Raw genomic sequence first — 20,916 nt, forward strand, 5'->3', positions numbered from 1 at the left:
AATCAGAGTGTCTATTCTTGATACTAAATCTGATGTCATTGGCAAATTTTCCTCCTTATTGGTAGGGTGATACTCAGAAGGGAGAAATTTTTTCCCTGTATTTTGCTCTCTCTCTGAGGTGTTCTTACGGTTTCTTTTTCTTTTCTTTTTTTTTTTTTTTTCCTTAAAGCTATGAAATAATACTGGCAAATCCCAAGAAAACTAGCTCTGGATTTCATTTTGTCTCTTCAACTCTGTGTGATCTTGTGCACATTCCTGACATGTTACAAACAGCTTGTGTCTCTGCGTGTGCAGTATCCATTTTCAGTGGTGAAAGCCCCAAAAGGAAACAGACTGATTCTTCCATGCACAAACAGCTGGGCAGTTGTGGATGGAATTAATTGCTGATATGTATTGGCTGTGTTTTTCTTCTCTTGTCATTTCCTTTGCAGCTGTGAAAGTGAAATTTGACTTGAAAACAGACATTTCCAACAGTGCAAATCCAGAAAGTATCAAGATGGGACTCTTCAGATAGAATATCTAACTGCTACCTTTAAGTTGCTCAGTTTGGAGGTTAGATGGGGAAGAGCAATGGATGGCAGCAGGTGATTCATAATTACATATGTGGATGAAAAAATAATTATATCAAGCAGTTGGACTATGAAAGGAAGATGTTAGAATGGGTTGACTTATATGGCAAGAGTGACCTTATTATCCAGCAAAAGGTTAGATCAGTCAGCACCTACCTCCTGAAAGCGGGTGTTCTAGGCCATCTCTCAAAATATTGAAATTTCAGTACTCCAGACTGATTTATTGTTCCATTGTGAGGGAGTAGCAGTTAGGGTAATGTGACAGCATGTATCATTAAAAATATTTTCCCAGTCTTCTCCCAGAGCTTTTTCCATTGTTTGTGTTAAAATCTATATAAATGATTATATAGCTTATTTTTTACATGCTTAGGTATTTTACTGAGAAACCTATTTTTTTTTTGTTTCATTAGTTATAGGAGTTCAGTTAGTAATAACTGGTTGTGTCTCTGTGCATGGGGAAAGTAGTATTGATTAAAATCATTTTGAACAATAATCATGTTTAATAAGTTTCAGTAACTGAAATTTTAAACACTGTTAAAGGTTTTTAGACAGTATATATACATCCTGTTGAATATCTTATGTGGAAATAAATCAGAAAAAATTAAAGCATGGCGTTATTTGAAAAAGTGAGTGCAACTTTTTTTTAAAGCCCAGCGTGCATATTAATGATTTTCATCAAAATAATTTCCCCTTTTATGTGTTGATTTCAATATCATGTCAAAGCATAAATCAAATTCCTTGTTTTTGAAGGCAACTCTTGCTAATTAGTTAATAAGAAAATGCTTTTGTTGTTTCTGCATTGCCAGGAGAACTGGAGCATTGGTAGAAAAGGATAGGTAATGCTTGAACATGTTCAGGTCCCCTGTCTTAGCCAAATAGGCCAAAGTCAAGTTCTACAGCAGTATTGCTGACACCTTGAGATATGCAGAAGCTGCTGTTGCTAAACTTAGAAGTTGGCATGGTTGGACTTCCTTTATAGTAATCCACTTCCACCTATCATTCTGTTGGCTGAGCTGCATGATCTACCTTGCATTTCGTCTTTACTTTCTTCACGAAAAAGCAATGTCTGTATTTCATTCTGTGGCAGGAAAGCTGATCTACAAACCTGAAATTTCCCCCCATTTCTTTGAAGACAGTTAACGAATTAATTTTGACTCTGAGGCACTGCAGAGTGTTGTGGCAACACTAACGTGCAGTTTGCCCTCACTGAAGTCGGTCTGGGTGTGTTGTTTCCCCTAGAGTGAGCTCCACCCTTGCTCTAACCGCACGGTGTGGATATCTCACTGTTTAAAACAAAGTTCATTTTTAGGGCAGCGTTGCATCAGAGTTGCCACACAAAAGCCGGCTTAAGAAAATTACAGCAGCTTCCATTCTTTTTAATAAGTAAGTACAAAATTGTCCATTGTAATCCTGAGAGCTCACAGCTTTAGGGGGAAGCAGAGATAAGATAGATGGTTAATTTTGTGCCAGTTGCTACCAATGTGCAATATTCTTCTTGGGGAGGAGCCTGTGTCTTTACCAATCAACTAAGTTTTTTCCTGTTAGTTCACTTGTCTGCTTTTTGGCACTCTTGAACAGTTTACTGAATTGTTCTTAATTGTTTGGGGGGATAATATTGACTGTTTAAGGAAAATACTGATAGTCTCTCATGTGCTAATTGTTTAAGAGTAAAATGCTTAAAGTCATATTTTACACTGAATATATTGGACTCATTAATAGCATAATCTGGCAATACTGTATTTCAAGACATTATGGCATGAACTTTGTGTGTAAGAGTGGGTTCATTGAAATAAAAAAAGGCAGCATCTAAAGAGCCTTTATTTCTCTCATAATGATGCTTTGTCCTCCTGCTATTGGGTGTTTGTCAGAAGCGTTGGGGAAGGCTGAAGCCCAAAGTTCTGCTCCATGCCTTGTCTGTGCCTCTGTGTTCTTTCTAGAGTTTGTGACGTGAACGGTAAGTTGAACTATAGGAGATGTATTGTTATTCAGTGAGGGCCGCATTCAGCAATAATTCTTTGCAAATGGGGGCTAACTTTTCTTTTTCTCACATATTGGAGTTCTGTTTGGAGTGGGTTTTAAATGCCTGTGAGTATTTAATTCTGCACTGGCCTGCGAGGGCACGATGGAGGGCGGCTGTGCTGTGTGATGTCTCTACTGCTGTCTTCCTCCTGTAGGTTCAATGTGCCCCCTTGTGGGGCAGACACACCCACTTGATACAAGCAAGTGGAATCATTTGCCTTAGTTGAAATCTAAAGCTGTGTGTTGAAAACAGATTTTCTGTAAAGTTTGCAGGGGTGACATTGTGTCATCCTTTTTGGACTTGGATTTCCTACTTCAGCTTCCTCTTGGTTGAATTACTACTCTTTGGTAGTAGTAATGTGTTTAGCTATTTTGTAACATCACAAGGATATAAGAATAAAGTAAAAGCATGGTATCATAGAAAGAAACACTAACCTGGAAACCAAGAGACTTTTACTTTGGACACCAGTTTCTTTATCTGTGAAATTAGGAATTTGGGTTAGCTTTCTAAGACCATTTCCAGCTTAGAATACTCTTGATCTCTTGGTAAAAGAATCATGCCTATTCCAGAGATGCTAAAGGGAATGTATTAGATTTGAGGAAAAAAAATGTTCAGATGTTAATCCAGAAACATTCTTACAAATGACATTAGAACTAAAGCTTTGCTTTAAATAAACTGCATGTTCAGAAATTTGGGGGAATTTGCTATTTAGTATCTGAGCAGTAGAATTAGATATATAAATCATCTTCTCAACAAGAAAGTAAATTTTCAAGCTGTAACTTGGTGAATCTCTTGCCACAGGTGTTTTGTAGACATTTTATTAAATGTTGCCTATACTCAATGTGGGCTTCCTTGGTGGCTCAGATGGTAAAGAATCTGCCTGCCATGCGGGAAACCTGGGTTCTATCCCTGGGTTGGAAAGATCCCCTGGAGGAGGGCATGGCAACCCACTCCAGTATTCTTGCTTGGGGAATCCCATGGACAGAGGAGCCTGGCGGGCTGCAGTCCACGGGGTCGCATCGAGTTGGACTGCAGTGAGTAAGCAGCAGCAGCATACTCAGTGAACAGTTATTAGTTCTGTAACCTTGGGTAAGTGGCTTTCAGTCTTCAAAATACATATATATTTGCATCATGACCCAGTACATGTACCACATACATACCACTTAATCCCCAAAATAAATTTCTCTTAGCACAAAAAATACACTGCTGTATTTTCTGTTCTGAGTCATTAAAAAAAAAATGTGTTTCAATCCACTGAGTTAAATGACCTCTGCCATCCCTTTGAACTCTAGGAGAATATAGTTACTCCTGGACTTTTATAGTTGCTCCAGGGCAAAACGTGCCAACAATATTGAAGTTAAAATTCAATAAATATTGAAGTTAAAAGCTTTTCTAGATAGATTTCATTTAGAACTGTTACTGAAAGTCAGTAGGTGATATCTCATACTGTATCTTATTTTTTTCTTGTAATTGTTATGTAGCGTAGAGAAAATGGTTTTTTTTTACCTTAGCCCTATTATATAGCTGCCATCAAATCCCTTCCTCTTTACCTCCAGTGTGCTTTACAAATTTTATTTATGCCTATTGTATTAGTGAAAACTAACATACCATGACATGAAAAGGGTTAGAAAGTCTTTTCCAGAGAAATAAATTGTGTGTCATGTAGATTAGATAGAGTATCAAATTAGCCTTGATAGACCCTATCTTTGTTTTCCTCAGAGTTTTCCCAGGGCTCAATATAATTTCTATGATTTAATGGACTTCTAAAATGTATTAATTTTGTACCTTAAAAAATGCACATGAAAAAAGATGAGACAATATAAAGGACATAAGACAAAATGTCTCTTTCTCACCCTGTTTGAGCCCTGTATCCTGGTGGGTATTTTCTTCTCTATTTTTTCCAGAAAATTTCTATGAATATGAGTGGATATCTTTTTTAAAAATCCAAATAAAATTATATTCCACATAAACCATTGTGTATCTACCTCATTCTTTTTAATGGTTGTATGGTACTTCAATGTATGGATGGATATACTATCATTTATTTAAGCATTCATCTTTTGATAGATAGCTGGATTATTTCCATTCTCCCTTATCAGATATACTTAGTCTATCAGTCTTCTCTCCTACCTCCATTTTGGGACAGAACATAAGAACCTAGGTGCTATTGGAAAGGGGTGAGAGTGCTGTGTGGAAATGGAAAAACCCCTCATCACCTTTTGTTCCTCTGGATAGAACGCCAAAGTAGGCCCCACTGTCCCGACTATCATGAGTGTCTAAGACTGCCCTGGGAGTCATTTTTCAGCAGATTAATGAAATAACATTGGGTTCAAAGTCTGGTAACTAGAGTGTAAGTAGGTCACTTAACCCCCTTGATCTTCAGTTTTACCATCTATAAAATGACATTGAAATAGATGAGCTTTAATGTCCCTTCCAATTGTAATAGTTACATAGTGTTTTTTAATATTGGCTTAAGCTCTAGAACCCAAATTGTATGAAGTTTGTTATTTAAATTAAAAACATCTTTTGTGTATATTGTGTGGTCTGTAATTTGTTTGACCTGCCATATGGTCTAAGCTATTTGAAAGTTTAAGAATGTTAAAAAAAAATAATAAAAAGAGAAGTTGAATAATATACGGTATTTTACATAAACTCTCCTTTTCCTTTAAAAAAAAAAATCACTTTCAGAAGTATAAAACCTTTTCCAAAAGTAAAAGCAAATCTTTTTATCAAGCTTTTGAATACTTGAGGAGAAGATTCTGAGTGAGGTGATGTTTGTTTTTAAAATGGATCTTTGTAATTTTCAATGAATCCAGCCATTCAGAGTTAATCCTAAGGGCTTTGAAACTTGGCTTCAGTCCACTTGTTTAAATTGTTTTCACATTCTAGCCCTCTAATCCATCTCCTTGTTTCATTGAATGCTAAAATTGATGTTGCTTGACATAGCTGAAGTTTTCTGATTTGGTGCTGAGGAAGCAGTCTTAGAGGTGAACTGTGCACTCCCATCCTGCCAGCAGAGTTATCAAGTTACATAGCGAAGTTACAAAGTAACAGAAGCAGGAGTTTTTGCTGTATCACATGTAGGATGTTTAGCATTGCTTATTTCACAATTCTTATAATTCTGTCAAATGACAGCTATCCTGAAAGCAAAATGGAATAAGAATGTCTTCATTTGATTTATATCATTACAACAGGGAGATAAGATGACATTTTCTTGGCATGGAAGTAGAGGAGTGTGTGTGTGTGTGTGTGTACATGGAAGTAGAGGAGTCTCTGTGTGTGTGTGTGTGTACTGGTGACCCTAGCTTCTTAGCAGAAAGCATGACATACCTTGAATAAGTGTGCTTCCCTGAAACCTGAGAGATTGTTATCCAAATAATGCTAGTATTCCATGTTAGTTTTCCTATCAATTGTTTGACATAGTTCAGTTTAGCAAAATGTATTGAGGACCTTCTAGGAGCCAAGGACTGCATTAAATAGTGGGAATGCCAGGTGATAGAGACAGGCTCACCAGCATCTACTAAAATGACAACTGTTATTTCTTCCATTGTTGCAGTTTTCCAATATCCACTGGTAAATAGAACTGGGCAGAGACAGTTCTTCAAGTTTGAGAAAATAAATGAAAACAAAGTATCTTTCCGGTATTTAATAAGGGGTATTAATGCCTTCTTAGGGTAGTGTCAGTTACTTTTCTGTGTGTGGGTCTGCTGGTGACATCAGTGTCCCACTAATCAAATTCTAAATGAAAGAAACACATTTGTGATACGTGGATTAATTGAGCCCTCATTTTTGCCTATTGTTGCACTTATTGTACCTTGTATTTTATAGTGGCTTAAACAATTGCTTGTATGAAACTAACCTAGAAAATGGTCACATCATGTCTTGATGGCATATCACAATATCCTTGTCAAGCTAGTTCATCCATTGTGGCATTTACAACTAAGGAAATTATCCAGAGTTAGAAATATACAGGATACTTCTGCCTACAGGATGTTGAACAAACTTTGTCTAGTACCTTTGAAACCATTGTAGAAAAACAGTCCCAGGATAGCAAAATCAGTCAAGTAGATTGTCATTTGAACTGAAGCAGAAAGCTTTTTAAACAAGAGAGAAATGGTCTAATCATTACTCTTGGTCTGTTATGTATGCAGTCCCAGAAGGGCCTGCTTTTTTCTCCTTTGGAGTCCAGCTTTTGGCCAGAGTCCTGTGACACACAGTGGGAATTCACTTCCTATCAGGAAACGCTGTTTTTCAATGTATTATCTTGTTGAGACAACCACAGTGGACAATAGGCTATTAATGTATTAGAACAACAAGTGTCATAACTAAGCCAATATTTGCTTTGTTTTGAGTGTTGCCCTTAAAAAAAAACTTTGGCCAGGCTTCAGAACTTTGACCATCAGTAACTGCTGGGTACAAAAGCCATGAAAGTTAAAAAGAACAAAGAAGAAAAAAGTGCTTTAATAATGGAGATGAACTTTTGCAGGTTTACTCTACTCACTTCCTATCAACAGAGAAGAATAAATTATTTCAGCTATGTTTTGGGGGGTATGAAAAATGTCCATTTAAAAGCCTGTTTTGAATTTTGGAAGCCATACCAAGAAACTGGTATAAAGAAAAAAGCCTCCAACTCAAGTTCTCTTACAAAATATCAAGCCTTCAAAAGCTGTTACTTTTATAATGAATGATTAAGAAGAAAACTCCATTCAGGGGGTGGTTAGTTAATATCAAGTCACTACTATAATTATGTGATAAGACTACAATAAAATTTCAGATTTAGAAGGTTGGCCTGGAGGTCATCTGTTTCAAACCACCTCACTTTATACATCATGAAATTCAGACCTTACCTCTTCAATGAAACCTTCCTTTACTATCTTAATCCATAATTCTGTTTATCAGCAGTCCTCAACAACTCTTAGATATCTTATTTATTTTTGCATTTTTCCAAAACAGTTTAATTAAAAAAAGGTGAAGAATCAGAAAAAATTAGGGGATGGGGAACCCAAAAGAGATACGATGTGAGTCCACTGGCTCAGTCACAAAGAAATACCATTGTCAAAAAAGATGTTTGAGTTTAATACAAATTTTATACAAAGAAAATGTGAAAAAAAATACTTCCATATGCTAAAAGCAATTATGCTTCACAAATAAGGCCAGCTAGGCTACTTTTTTTTTTTTTTTGACAACTGCAATTCACATGTTCTTTCCTGTTTCCTTCTAGTACTCTCTTTTTTTAATTTCTTCTCTAATATGGGTAACTAGCTGGAAACAGCACAGTTCGCATCTTCTTAGCAATATTGAAGAGAAAGGAAACAAGACTAAAATGTACAACAGAATGTACTGGAATGATACCGTACAATTAATTTTTCTCATATACACACATCACCTTTTTGCTTTGTTCTGTGCTTCTTGTTTTACACAACATACAAAGTGGTACTACAGCAAATGTGTAACAGACGGCACGGCGGTCTCCTGTTTCCCCTCCAATTGCCTTTGTTTCGTGCTGACATAAAACAAAATGCCGTCATAAAAATATTACATACATGCTTCATCTCAGCTCTTAGATATCTTATTTTTATCTATCTTTCATTTGGCATTTGTCATAAACTGACTTGTACTGTCAGTTATCTCTCCATGTAGTCAATAGAGAATTTTAATTCTCAATAGTTAAACTAAAAAAGTCTTCAAGGGCAGGACCTAGATCTGTGCTTTATATCTCTTTATACTCTTTATCTAATAGCTGGATTAGTGGATAAGTCGCTTTTTTAGTTTTATTAAGATGATATTTTGTAGCATTATTTGTATCTGGCCTCAGAACACAGTGGTTAAAGAGCAATTTTTAAATTGCTCTTTTTATACCTTCACATTTTTTTGTGATTACTTTTCAGTCTGCTGTAGACGTTTCACACGTTTCATTACCTCAGCCGTCTTGGGTGCCTGGCCATTCGGATCAAACTGTGATTAGCCCAGTTTTCAAGAGTTGCTCTAGATTCTCTGTCCTAGTTTACTGGAGAATGGGATATTATAAGTCAGTAGCCCTACTCACCTCACTCAGTTTAATAAACCCTTACTGCGTAATGTTAGTAAATGTAAGTGGACGGTGAATAAAGGAAAAAGATGTTGGCCCAGTTACTGGAGCAGACAGACATAAACAATTCAAAAGCAATACTGACTATGATCAAGTACTTTGGGAATACTAAGGGGAGGGGCAGTGGGGAGGCTAATTCTGATGGAGGAGACTGGGGAAGCCATCATGGAGGGAACTGGTTTTCTAATAGAACGCAAGGTGTAGATTAAGATTTGACTGGATGGAGATGAGCCGGGAAAACGTTCCAAGTATGTGAGAAATAAGGTGACCAGAGCGTCAGTTAGGGAAATGGCTTTTGTTTGGGAGAGTCATCATTTTCCTCTAAATCTGTGAAGGATCCTAAAGTCTTTTCCATTCTATTTTCAGAGCCTGAATTTTAGAAACCCCCAGCCTGATTCTGAGTAATTTCTTTTTTATAGATGGGACTCCAGGATGCTTTAAAAAAAAAAAAAAAAAAAAAAAGCAACTTGAGGGAATGACTAAGAATGACTAAGTGTGTTTGGAAAATTATGGTAGGTAACTTTGTGTTACTCAGATCTAACAGTGAACCCAAAGGATTGTAGTATCCGTATTACCTTTTAGAAGTTTAAAATAATAGTTTACAACTTTATAGAATACCCTTCCTTGACAGTAGAGATAAAAAGTGGACACAAAGTATTTACCAAACTCTGGAGAGTTACTTAAGTTACTAAGCTCCATGAAGATTGCTTTTTATCTGACAATAAAATCTTGATGTAGGCTTTAAATCCAGCTAAATAGGCTCTATAGAACTAAACTGGGAGTCTAGTCTTTGTGAGCATCAGACAAACAAGAATCCTACTCCAAGCTTGAATGTAAAATACAGCAGGCAATTTAAGTGGACCCTTCAGGCATGTATGAGTGGGCATTAAAAGCTGAGTCATAAAATATATCCTCCCTAGTGAATTACCTTGAAAGTTTAAAAGAGAAGTGTTCTCATTATCTAAAAATGGTATAAATGACTCTAAATTCTTATGAAAGCACACACCAAGAAAGTCTGTTTTGTGTGTTTTTAACCCTGAATACATACTTACAAACCCCTTAAACTCAAGAAACTGGTGCTTGAGGCACTAGGTGATTTTTCTTTCTCATGAAAGTTAACATTTAATGTACAGTAGCTTTTAAAATTAGTTTATTGCCAAAACCTTTAGTTAAAGGAATTTTTTAAATGTTGTTCATATTTAAATAATCTCTTACATTGAGAGATCATGTGATTGGCATTCCTTATATCATATGCTACTCTCAATAAGGTGAAAAGTCTTGAGTAAGATAAATTGCGGTACTTGTGTGAGTCAGTGTCTCTTAGGACCTGTTTCTTCCTATGGAGACATGAGGGGGTGGTACTTTGTAATAATACTCTTAACACCTTTAACTTCTAGAGATGCTCTTCCTCTTTTGCTTGTAATTAGATAATATTAGGAAAGACAGTATTTATTTCTTGGAGGAGTTGCCATTTAGATTTATAAATGCTGGTTGTTTCTCTGTTATCATTACAAAGGTATTTTTCCAGCCTCTTGTTTTTAATAAGCTTGCCTCTGTAAATTAAAGATGTTATTCTAATATTTTCTCTTTTCCCCTGAATTTGACATTAGACTTTTTAAATCTTCTTTCACATTTTTTTTTAACTTTTTGTTAAGACTTCTGTTTCCAGCTGTGGAAACAGCTGATCTTCCCATCATCTTCAGTCTTCTCACTGTTCATGTCTGAAAAGAATCTCAGTCTCTTTTCTCTTCTATGAATTGTGATAAAATATCAAAATGTGTGCACACACATTTTCAAGATTCTTACTCATACTGACTAGGCTTACTTCTCAAGGCTAAATCTTATTGTATACCAGGTCAGAATCTAGACCTCTTTAAATGAATCTACAAGCCTATATGGCAGTAAATGACTAACACAGTTCTAGATGAAATAATGAAGCATATATAATCTAGACATTAGGATCCAAAGGACTCCCCGCACCTCTTTCTAAAGCTCACAGTTACAGTTTTAGATTGTACTTTGCAGAAGATAAAATTTAGTTAATTGACCAAGGGATTTTACTTATTTATGATTGACTTGATATTCAAATTCCTGAGAGTCACACTCTGTACTTCATGTTTTTACATTCAGGTAAACTTGATTGTAAGAAAATACAATCTATGAAAACATATATCTTAATCAAAGAGTTCACACTAGAGGTGGGGACTTGGATTTGGAGCTGAGTAGATAGAGGAGGAGTTGGAAACATTTATCAAAGGAGCTTAACCAGGTATAAGTTTGAAATGACTCAAAATCTGAAAACCCTGAAGTTTAGTGATGGGGACAGGTATAGTAGAAGGTCGAGATACAACATAGTGTAGGTTCTGGAGCCCACATGCTTGAGTTTATATCATAGCTACACGCACATTGCTGTGTCACCTTGGACATGTAACTTCAATGTGCTGTTTCTTTGTTTGTAAATTGAGTATGTTAATAGCACCTACCTGCCTAAGGTTATTATGAGGATTAAATGAGAGTTAAAACATGCTACCTTTTAAAACAATGTTAGGTAATATGCTCAGGAAATGTTGACTCCTGGCCATTACCCCTCTCCTCATAAAAACATTCAAAAATTGTGTTTTTAAAAATTCTGGTGTAATTTGTTTAATGGAAAAATGCAAAAGCTAAATTACTAAGAAGGATGGTGTTAGTAACAGAGTTGGAACGGCTGAATGCCTGACAAAGATTTGGAATCCAGGCAAGACCCTTGAGGATAGGACAGATTCCTCACAACAGGCAGTAGGAAAAAGCCCAGGTGTACGATTGTTAGTGTAAGGGAGGTTGGACAGTAGGTTTCAAACCCTGGCCTGTAGGCAGAGCATAGGAACAGGGTGATCTGGAAAGGGTGGCCATTGGTAGAAGTCTGGATGGGAATTAAAGCCGGGGAAGTCTGCATGGCATCTGCAGTCCTCTGCCAAAAGTCAAGATTTGTGCTATTAGGTTACCTCAGGCAACAATAGAAACTGATAGAAGTGTCTAAAACTAAAATCTGGGAAAGAGGGCCTTTAGAAATACTTTAAATGCTTTTGAAAGTGTTGCGGAGTTACCTGATAGAAAGGCACGAAGGGTTAGGGTTAGTGGTTCAGACAGTGAAGAATCTGCCTGCAATGCAGGTCTATGGGGTGGCAAAGAGTTGGACACAACCGAGCAACTGACACGTTCACTTTTGAGTGAGTGAATGGCTAAGAGAGAACAGAGTTTGATTATTAATAATCAGATAAAAGTATTGCTGAAGTGAAAGTCAAACATCAGAGTGGGAGCAGCAGCAGCAGGTCTAACCTGATGCTGAGCTGCTAAACTAGTTTCTTAAGGCTTCCTGGAATCCTGGGGGCCCCCAGAGCCTGGCATGAGGCTGAATCTGCAGGTTAGGGTTTAGTGATCCCTAATGTGGGGAGAAGGGCCGAAATGCAGCTTGTATGTACACGTGACAGGGAACCTGATAAAACTGAGTGCGTGCCTTTTTAAATTCACTCTTACTTGATGAGAAAACATTCCATCAGACTGCAGTGTTTTATCATTTGATAACTGCCTTACTGTTTCAGCTGTGGTGGAACCAGCAGAGCCCACTGCATCTTTCATTTGTGGTTGATGTTCATTGTGAATCTTCATGGAGTTTTACAAAGAAATTTCTGTTCAGAATCTGATATAACAGGAACATTCATATCTTTTTGCTGCAGATTTTCTTGGGAACAGTGTTTCTTGGTCTAACATTGTGATAGTTTGTGAAAATCATGCCATTGTGGAAGACATTTATGTTGCATTGCCCTTACTTATATCAAATGCCATTTGGCTTGCTATTTTGATTTCTGCCTTTCTTAAAGAGCTGACTTTGATTTTGCAAAGGTGTGCTACCCTCCCCAACTGTTGTGATGGTAACATGCCTCCTAAAATAGGTGTTATTAGGATGGAAATTCCATTGGAACAGTATGTATGTTAGTTTCCTAGGGCTACCATAACAAAGTACCACACAGTGGGTGACTGAAAACAACAGAAATTATTCTCATACAGTTCTTGAGCCCAGAAGTCCAAAATTTAGGGTGTCAGCAGGGTTGGTTTCTTGTGGTGGCTCTGAGGGAACATCCATTTTGTGTCTCTCTTCTAGCCTGTGGTAGTTGCTAGCAGTCTTTGGTGTTCCCAGGCTTGTGGCTCCATCAGTTCAGTCTGTGCCTCCATCACATGGCTTTTTCCCTTGTGTGTCTTTGTGTCCACATCTCAGGTTTTTCTTAGAAAGACACTAATCTTTATGACCTCATTTTAATTTGATTACAAATTAAGACCTTATTCTCAAATAAGGTCACAATCTTAGGTAATGATATGAATTTTAGGGGATACTATTCAACCCAGTACAGTATGTAGTAAAAAAAAATTTAGATTTAAGGGATAATTCATTTGAAAATAATAGTTCCACAATAATAGATTTAAAAAATAAAAAAAACATTTTTGTGGTTGATAAACATCTCTTTCCATGGACTTCCACTTAAAATCATTATCAGAGTTCTGAATGACAGGTTATGACCAGTATTTTTGGAAATGATTTTAAAGTACTGTTACCTGTGTGTGCTCAGTCGCTCCAGTCATGTCTGAGTCTTTGCGACCTGATGGACTGCAGCCCACCAGCCTCCTCTGTGCATGGGGTTTCCCGGGCAAGAGTACTGCTGTGGGTTTCCTCCTCCAGGGGAATCTTCTTGCCCCAGGGATTGAACCCCATCGAACCGAATGCACCTCCTGCATTGGCAGGCAGGTTCCTTACCACTGAGCCACCTGGGAAGCCCCACTATTACCTGTGCTTAATAAATTACATTTTCATGACACAGTCTTAGACTTTCCATAGAAAGAAAAAAGATGAGGTTGTGATGATCTTGAAATCCTACTTACCATCCAAAATCTGGTAGGAGGAACTTCTTCAAATCAGATTTCTTTGCAGGAGCTATGTATTGAGTTACCTACAGCTTTTGGATTGACTTTTTACAGCTGTACTTTATAATTTATAATCACAAAATCCAGAAATCGTTAGTTGAGATACCTGAAATAGTAGATCAAAATGAATTCTTGGAACTAACTCATACCATGGGTTCTTTAACATTTTCTGTATATTTTCCTTTGAATTTTTAAAATAAGAAACTTTACCTCATATTTTCTGTATCAGTCTTCTTCCTGTCTTCACTGGTCATAATGATGACATTAGGAATCGACATTAGAAGCACTATCTACAAAAACAACTCAGTTTACTAGATCAGCCTTTTGGGTGAATGTTTTATTTTGCAAATTCAACTCATTTTTAATACTGTAATGAACTTTTGTAGGATTATTTGCATTTCTTCAGAATGAGAAGCTAGAATTTCTTGAGTTCAGAATTTTTTTAAAAAATAGGTATATGTAAGGTTGGAATTTGAGGGAGTTAAGTTTTATATATTACTTGTATTCTGATACTCACTTTGGAAAAATTTTCCTGAGGTTTCAGAGGAGATATGCAGTAATAGGTAAGAGTGAATTTTCCTCAAACATTCCTCTCAAGAAAATGTCAAAAGTGGCGACTTTAAATTTTTCAAGCTCAGTACTGCACAAGTAAATTTTTTATTAAAAGCTTTTTTCCAGGACTAAATAGTAAAAAGCCAAAGATTTAAGGTATCTCCAGAAACTGAGAGCAGTGCCTCTTTCTTTAAAAATCATAATCTCCAGTGGTTCCACTTTTTAAAACCTCTCATTTATCATTAGCTGTCAGGTTTTGGATAGTTTCCTGGATCTCAATTTAAAAATTTTCACTGATACCAGGGGACTTAATAACAGAAACTAAATGTCTTAGAGGCACATTTGAGTAATCAATCCACTAGTCTCTGTCAACTTTCTCTTAGGAAAAAAAAAAAAATCCACCTTTTGATTTTTTTCCTAACCATTTCCAAATACACTCCATGTTGAAGACAAATGATGACTGGAGGGATATATACAAAATGTTCATCATATTTTGTAGAAAGGAGGGTATAGGCACCGAGGCCATGTGTTTTTGAATTCTGTAAGATACTTGAGAGAGTTCCTCTCTCTCTGGTTGTTTTACTCATCATTTTACAGGAATATATATATATATATATATATATATATATATATATATATATATATATTTAAAAATTAGTTTTATATTTGCTTTTTCAAATGATTCATGTTGGGAACAATTTGAGCAAAGTCTAAAAAATGATTTAAGTTTAGGCTTCAAAAAATTACACTTCTGAACTCATGGTTCATGTCTTCAAGTTTGTAACTCTGTCCCTTGCATGCCTGTTAGAACTGGTCGATTTGACCTATTTATAATGAGAGTTTTTTCAGTTTACTGACAAACGTTTTTTCCAGTCCTAGCAATGTCTAAGCAAGTGACTTTCTCTCTTTTCCACAGCCCCTACTCTTCAAATAGAAGACCAGCTCATAGTTCCTTCAAACAGGTAATGCTGATCAATGCAATATTCTTCAACTGTTAATACCTTAGTGAGAAAGATTCATTTTGTTTGTCCAACAGTGAATGTCTTTAGTCTTTGAATCACTTTGCTCAGTGTAACCCAGCAAGGACTACTTGAACAACATTGTATTATGGGTATATAGAACTACTACTGTGTTCCACTTATACAAGCACAGGGTGTATTTTTCATGTTTGCTAAAATAGTTTATCTTAATTAGAAGTATTACATTTATTTATAAAACAGTTTAAAGCCAAAATACTCCCATAGCTGTGCTCTCCAATTGATACGGTTTCCTTTCTCATGCTGAGCCAGCTATCAGTTTCCGTTAAGTACAAGACCCTTAGAAACATGAAGGGTTGTTGTTACTGTTATTAGTTTGTTTTATTATTGTTGGCATTGTTTTCCTTGACTTTAAGACAGATTTTTTTTAATTGACGTATAGTTGATTTACAATATTAATTTCAGGTGTGCGACATAGTGATTCCCTATTTTTACAGATTGTACTCCATTAAAAGTTATTGTAAGATATGATTATAATTTCCTGTGCTGTACAATATATCCCTGTTGTTTATCTATTTTATACATAGTAGAGTGTATCTCTTAACTCCATTCCCCTAATTTGCTCCCCTCCTCTTCTCTCCCGACTTTGGGAACCACTGGTTTGTTTTCTACATCTATCAGTCTGTTTCTGTTTTGCATATACTTTTTATTTTTAGATTGCAGATATAAGTGATGTCATACAGTAGTTGTCTTTCTCTGACTCATTTCACTAAATGTAATATTCTCTAGATTCTATCATTGCTGCAAATGGTAGCATTTCATTTTTTCCCCTCATGACTGAGTAATATTTCATTGTATATATATGCAGCACATCTTCTTTATTCATTTGTCTGGCATTTGGGTTGCTTCTGAATCTTGTGTACATAAATAGCGCTGCTTTGAACATTGGGGTGCATATATCTTTTCAATTAGTGTTTTTGTTTTTCTGGATATATACCCAGAATTGGAATTGCTGGATCATATGGTATTCTATTTTAGTTTTTTGAGTTAAGTTGAATTTTTAACTCAGGCCCAAATCAATAGTATCTTTTGCCAATCAACTGTAGATTCATTGAGTCCTAGACTTTTGTGTTGAAGCTTAGAGTTTATAGTTTTATTTCAAAGGTATACTGAACAGAAGTAAGGTTTCCCAGGTGGTTCACTGGTGCAGAATCCGCCTGCCAATACAGGAGACACCAGTTCAGTCCCTGGGTCAGAAAGATCCCGTGGAGAAGGGAATGGAAACCCACACCAGTATTCTTGCCTGGAGAAGCCCACGGACAAAGGAGCCTGGCAGGCTGCAGTTCATGGAGTCTCAAAGGAATCGGACACAACTTAGCAACTAAACAATAGCAATAGAAGTCATTTCAGAAGAACAGAAAAAGGATTCAGAAATTTAAGAATGATTTGGATCAATTTTAGGATTCTGGCAATAGAACACAGAGAATTAAATTTATACCAGTTTGGTAGCCATCCAAGACTTTTTGCTTTACTACTTTGAGAATAATTATCATTTCTGTTTTGGAGCTGAGTATTTTAATTCTAGAATATATTTTTAGGTGCCCAGTAAAGAAAGACAGTAGTTAAGTTTGTAATAGCTGTATGTACTTGTAGGAAATAAAGCCCTTTGAGCTGTTCCATCTTTTTTGGTCCACTCTTCCACACCTAATTAAGATCTATAACTGTGAGTTAATTCCTTGTTTGGTAGTCCGAGGCAAATTGCTAAATCTCAGGGTTTTTTTTTTTTTTTTTTAATCTATACAGTGAAATTACTGCCAACATAATTTTTTTCCGAGGGTGGATTTGTTTCATTATACATGAGATGAGATGGATGGCATCACCGACTCAATGGACATGAATTTAAGTAAATTCTGGGAGGTGGTGATGGACGGGGAAAGCCTGGAGTGCTGCAGTCCATGGGATCGCAAAGTCAGACACGACTGAGTGACTGAACTGAACTTAACATATTTAAAAACCCTCAACTCTTTTTCAAGTGATACTAAATTAACTTTAGAGATAAAAATGTAAACCTGAACATAATTTATTGGTAACCCAGGGCACAGTCAGTGTCATTCTGATAATTCTAATTAAGACATAACAGTTATCTGCTAGGTAACAATTATAACTTCCAAAATACTGATCATTGCCCGGGTGGTGGTGTTTTCATATGGACTTGAGCCAGTTTAAGGACGCTTACCCTCCATGTGTTAATTAGTTCCTTTTTGTTTGAAAAACAAAATTGTATGGAATGTTCCATGATATTTTATGATACTACTCATCTTTGCCTATCTTATTAAACTTCTTGGTCTGCCCATCTCCTAATACTCCTTGTTCTTATGTATCTTATTTATCTGGGTTGCTTGAGTACTGATAGAAAAGAAGGCCAACGAATGAGGAAGCAATATTGTGTTGCATAAAGAGCTAGGAGAACTTAGATCACCCGGATGGTGTTAGGTGTGTAATCTTGGGCATGTCTCTGAATGAAGACCTCTTTCATTAGTTATCTAATCTAGAAAACTAGACATTTGGACTGGTTGTTCTCTTAATTTTTGCTTCAGAGCCTGCAAAGAATTAAAGTGAAAAGACAGATCCTTAATTTACTAGTAATACGGTTAGTAGATACTTCTTAATTTTTAAAAGTCTAGTTACTTAAAGAAAATGTGTTAGACCATTTTAGTCATGCAAAGCACCACTATGCAGCTGCCTCATTTGTGCATCTACTTTTCTGTGCATGCTAGACAGACAATCATAACATTAAGTCCATTTACAAGCACTGGGATTTTTAGGCTTTCTTTATTGCCTATTCCTCTCAGTCAATAGTATTTATGAAATACTTGTGTATGGTGGGCCTTGTTTTTTTCTTATATTTCTTATATTTCATTTGAGGCATAAATTTTGACCATGGGGCTATCTGTGATTGATATGGTAATACTAATAAGTTAGTATTACAAATGTTAATATAATTTTATAGCAGTATCTGATACTTCTGCATTGTAGCTTAAGAAAAATTGCTCAACACTTCTGAGTGTAGTTTCCTCTTATCAGTAAAATGTGTTCCTTGATTCTGGTCTGAAATATTCCAAGAGCGCTCTCAGAATCAGTAGCCATTATAGCAATAAGATCACAATGCTTCATGGGCTCATTAAATCTTCTTCCATTTGGGCATTTAGAAAGTACCATTTGTAGTACTCAGTGCCACTCCATAGCTTTTTTTTTTTCTTTTTTCTTGGCTATTATCTACTTCTAGTTCAGTTTTCCATATCTATCAATTTCCGTGTCATTTGTGTATAAAATTTTGGCTAGCAGTTGAAAGTAGTTCATGTACTTTATAGTGTAAAATGAATAAAAACTTCATTGGTGGATCTGATGTGGCTTGTCGTAGTTTATGCAGAATCTAAGTTGTTTTCTAGAACTTTAAATACGTTCACAATTTTATAGTAACTTTCATTAAGAAAAACTAAATAAACCAGCATTTGTTATTGTTGTTGTTAACCAAATATGCTGCTTTGAAGTCTCAGCATATATTTGATTGTTGTTTTAAATACGAAACCATGGGCCTGGTACTTGAAAAGTACACCCATCTTTTTGCTTATATTCTGGAGAAAGCTGTTAAAAGTACCAAGAGTTTCAAGTTTGGAAAGACTTTTTATAAGTAATAACTTTTCATAGGATTATTTTTACCATTCTCAGCCTAGAAGTAACACACACCAGATTGATTTGGAAAGAGTTGTGATATAGTAAAATAATTCAATTCAGCCGCTGCTATGGAGTACTCTGTCCTTTTGGGGACTACAAACATAAGCAGAGAGATCTCAAAAAGTGAAGTGGAAGTAGCTGTGAGTCAAGAAAAAATGAAGGGAAAAAAAACCCTATTATTGAATAACACAGACAATACTTTCTAAGTGTTCAAATGCAGGAAAATTTAGTTATCCCTCAAAGCACTAGTATCTCATTGCTATAATCTGCCATGAATATTATTGTTAAAAGAATCAAGGAATCACTTATTCCCTTCCATCTCTCTAGCTCATATTCATCCCCCCCATCTCCCTCCCTCCTCTCTCTCACACACACTCTTCTTTCTATTTCTTATCTGATCATGACTTAGAGTGCCTAGGGCAGTGTTTTTCAGACTGTAGATTACAGCTTAATAGCAGATCATAAATAAATTTGACCAGCATTTTTTTAAAGGAAGAGGTTAAAATAGAAAACATCAGAATATACCACACAGTAAGGGAAAGTATTAGTGTCATGTCCTGAGTTTGTTTCAGTTGTACATCTCATGGATTTGTATGTGATTACAATATAAAATATATTTCTTACTGTAGATTGCCATTTTTTACAAGTTCAAAAGCCATCATTCCAAAATGTTTCATCTAATTATGTCTTGAAACTAATGTTCTTTAAACATACATACTAGATAGTTACTGCATAAATATTTGGATGAGATTTTTAAAGCTAGAACTTTGTTTATGCTTGATATCTTGTTTCTAATCTGCATATCCAGAGGAAAACCCATAGTGTTAAGTTTCATATTACTTTTTAAAAATCTGTTTTCTGCCTCATTTTCAATTCAGAGAACATTGTTGAAAGACTATTTTTCCCACCGGTGGAGTTCAAACTGGTTTGTGCTGTCATCTTGTTCTGAAGCAGTAGAAGACATGACTGTGTAATAGGATTGGTTAATTTTAAAGAGAAGGAGTCCTAGAACTGAGTTGTTTTAAATATCACCCAGAAGCAGAAATCTTTATGCTTTTAGAATTAAGCATAAAAGGTTAAGAAAAACTAGAATCTACTACTTACTTCCCTTTAAACATGCTTCCTTAGGGCTCAGTGTGGTGAAGATGCTGACTCCCTTTTAAGCCATGGCAATTCTGGTATGAATATTTTTTCTTCTGGGACCTGAATAAAATCTTTTCAACCCCTCAGTGCCACTGAATAGTGGCTTGAATTAGCATTTGAAAAGAAACTACTAGTTACCCCTGTCTGAATCTGACTTGTAATTAAGACCATGGGTGTTAATCTTCTCTAATGAACAAACAGACATCCTGGAATTGTGAAGTCAATTGGGCCTTAGAAAGCATCACTATGAACAAAGCTATTGGAGGTGATGGAATTCCAGTTGAGCTGTTTCAGATCCTGAAAGATGATGCTGGGAAAGTGCTGCACTCAATATGCCAGCAAATTTGAAAACTCAGCAGTGGCCACAGGACTGGAAAAGGCCAGTTTTCATTCCAATCCCAAAGAAAGGCAATGCCAAAGAATGCTCAAACTACCGCACAATTGCACTTATCTCACACACTATTAAGTTCAGTTCAGTTCACTTGTCAGTCATGTCCGGCTCTTTGTGACCGAATGAATCACAGCACGCCAGGCCTCCCTATCCATCACAAACTCCTGGAGTTTACTCAAACTCATGCCCGTCGAGTTGGTGATGCCATCCAGCGATCTCATCCTCTGTTGTCCCCCTTCTCCTTCTGCCCCCAATCCCTCCCAGCATCAGAGTCTTTTCCAGTGAGTCAATTCTTCGCATGAGGTGGCCAAAGTATTGGAGTTTCAGCTTCAGCATCAGTCCTTCCAATGAACACCCAGGACTGATCTCCTTTGGGATGGACTGGTTGGATCTCCTTGCAGTCCAAGGGACTCTCAAGAGTCTTCTCCAACACCACAGTTCAAAAGCATCAATTCTTCAGTGCTCAGCTTTCTTTACAGTCCAAC

The 20,916-nt window shown here is 36.3% G+C and overlaps 1 protein-coding gene across 8 annotated transcripts in view; it reads left to right on the plus strand.

The window, feature by feature from the left end:
* ADD3 (adducin 3) overlaps nucleotides 1-20,916 on the plus strand; it is a 127,672-nt gene that overhangs the window by 63,281 nt on the left and 43,475 nt on the right. For 5 of the 8 annotated variants that reach the window (XM_065923292.1, XM_065923290.1, XM_065923298.1 and 2 more), the window contains exon 2: nucleotides 15,102-15,147. The exons of 2 other annotated variants lie outside the window; for them this stretch is intronic. The gene's annotated coding sequence lies outside the window, so the exon portion shown is untranslated. Of the gene's footprint in view, nucleotides 1-1,934; nucleotides 1,953-15,101; nucleotides 15,148-20,916 lie in introns of those variants that run through there. One more of the 8 variants, XM_065923295.1, reaches the window with a different exon arrangement.

The sequence above is a fragment of the Muntiacus reevesi genome, chromosome 2 (assembly GCF_963930625.1).
Source record: "Muntiacus reevesi chromosome 2, mMunRee1.1, whole genome shotgun sequence".
Taxonomy (NCBI): domain Eukaryota; kingdom Metazoa; phylum Chordata; class Mammalia; order Artiodactyla; family Cervidae; genus Muntiacus; species Muntiacus reevesi.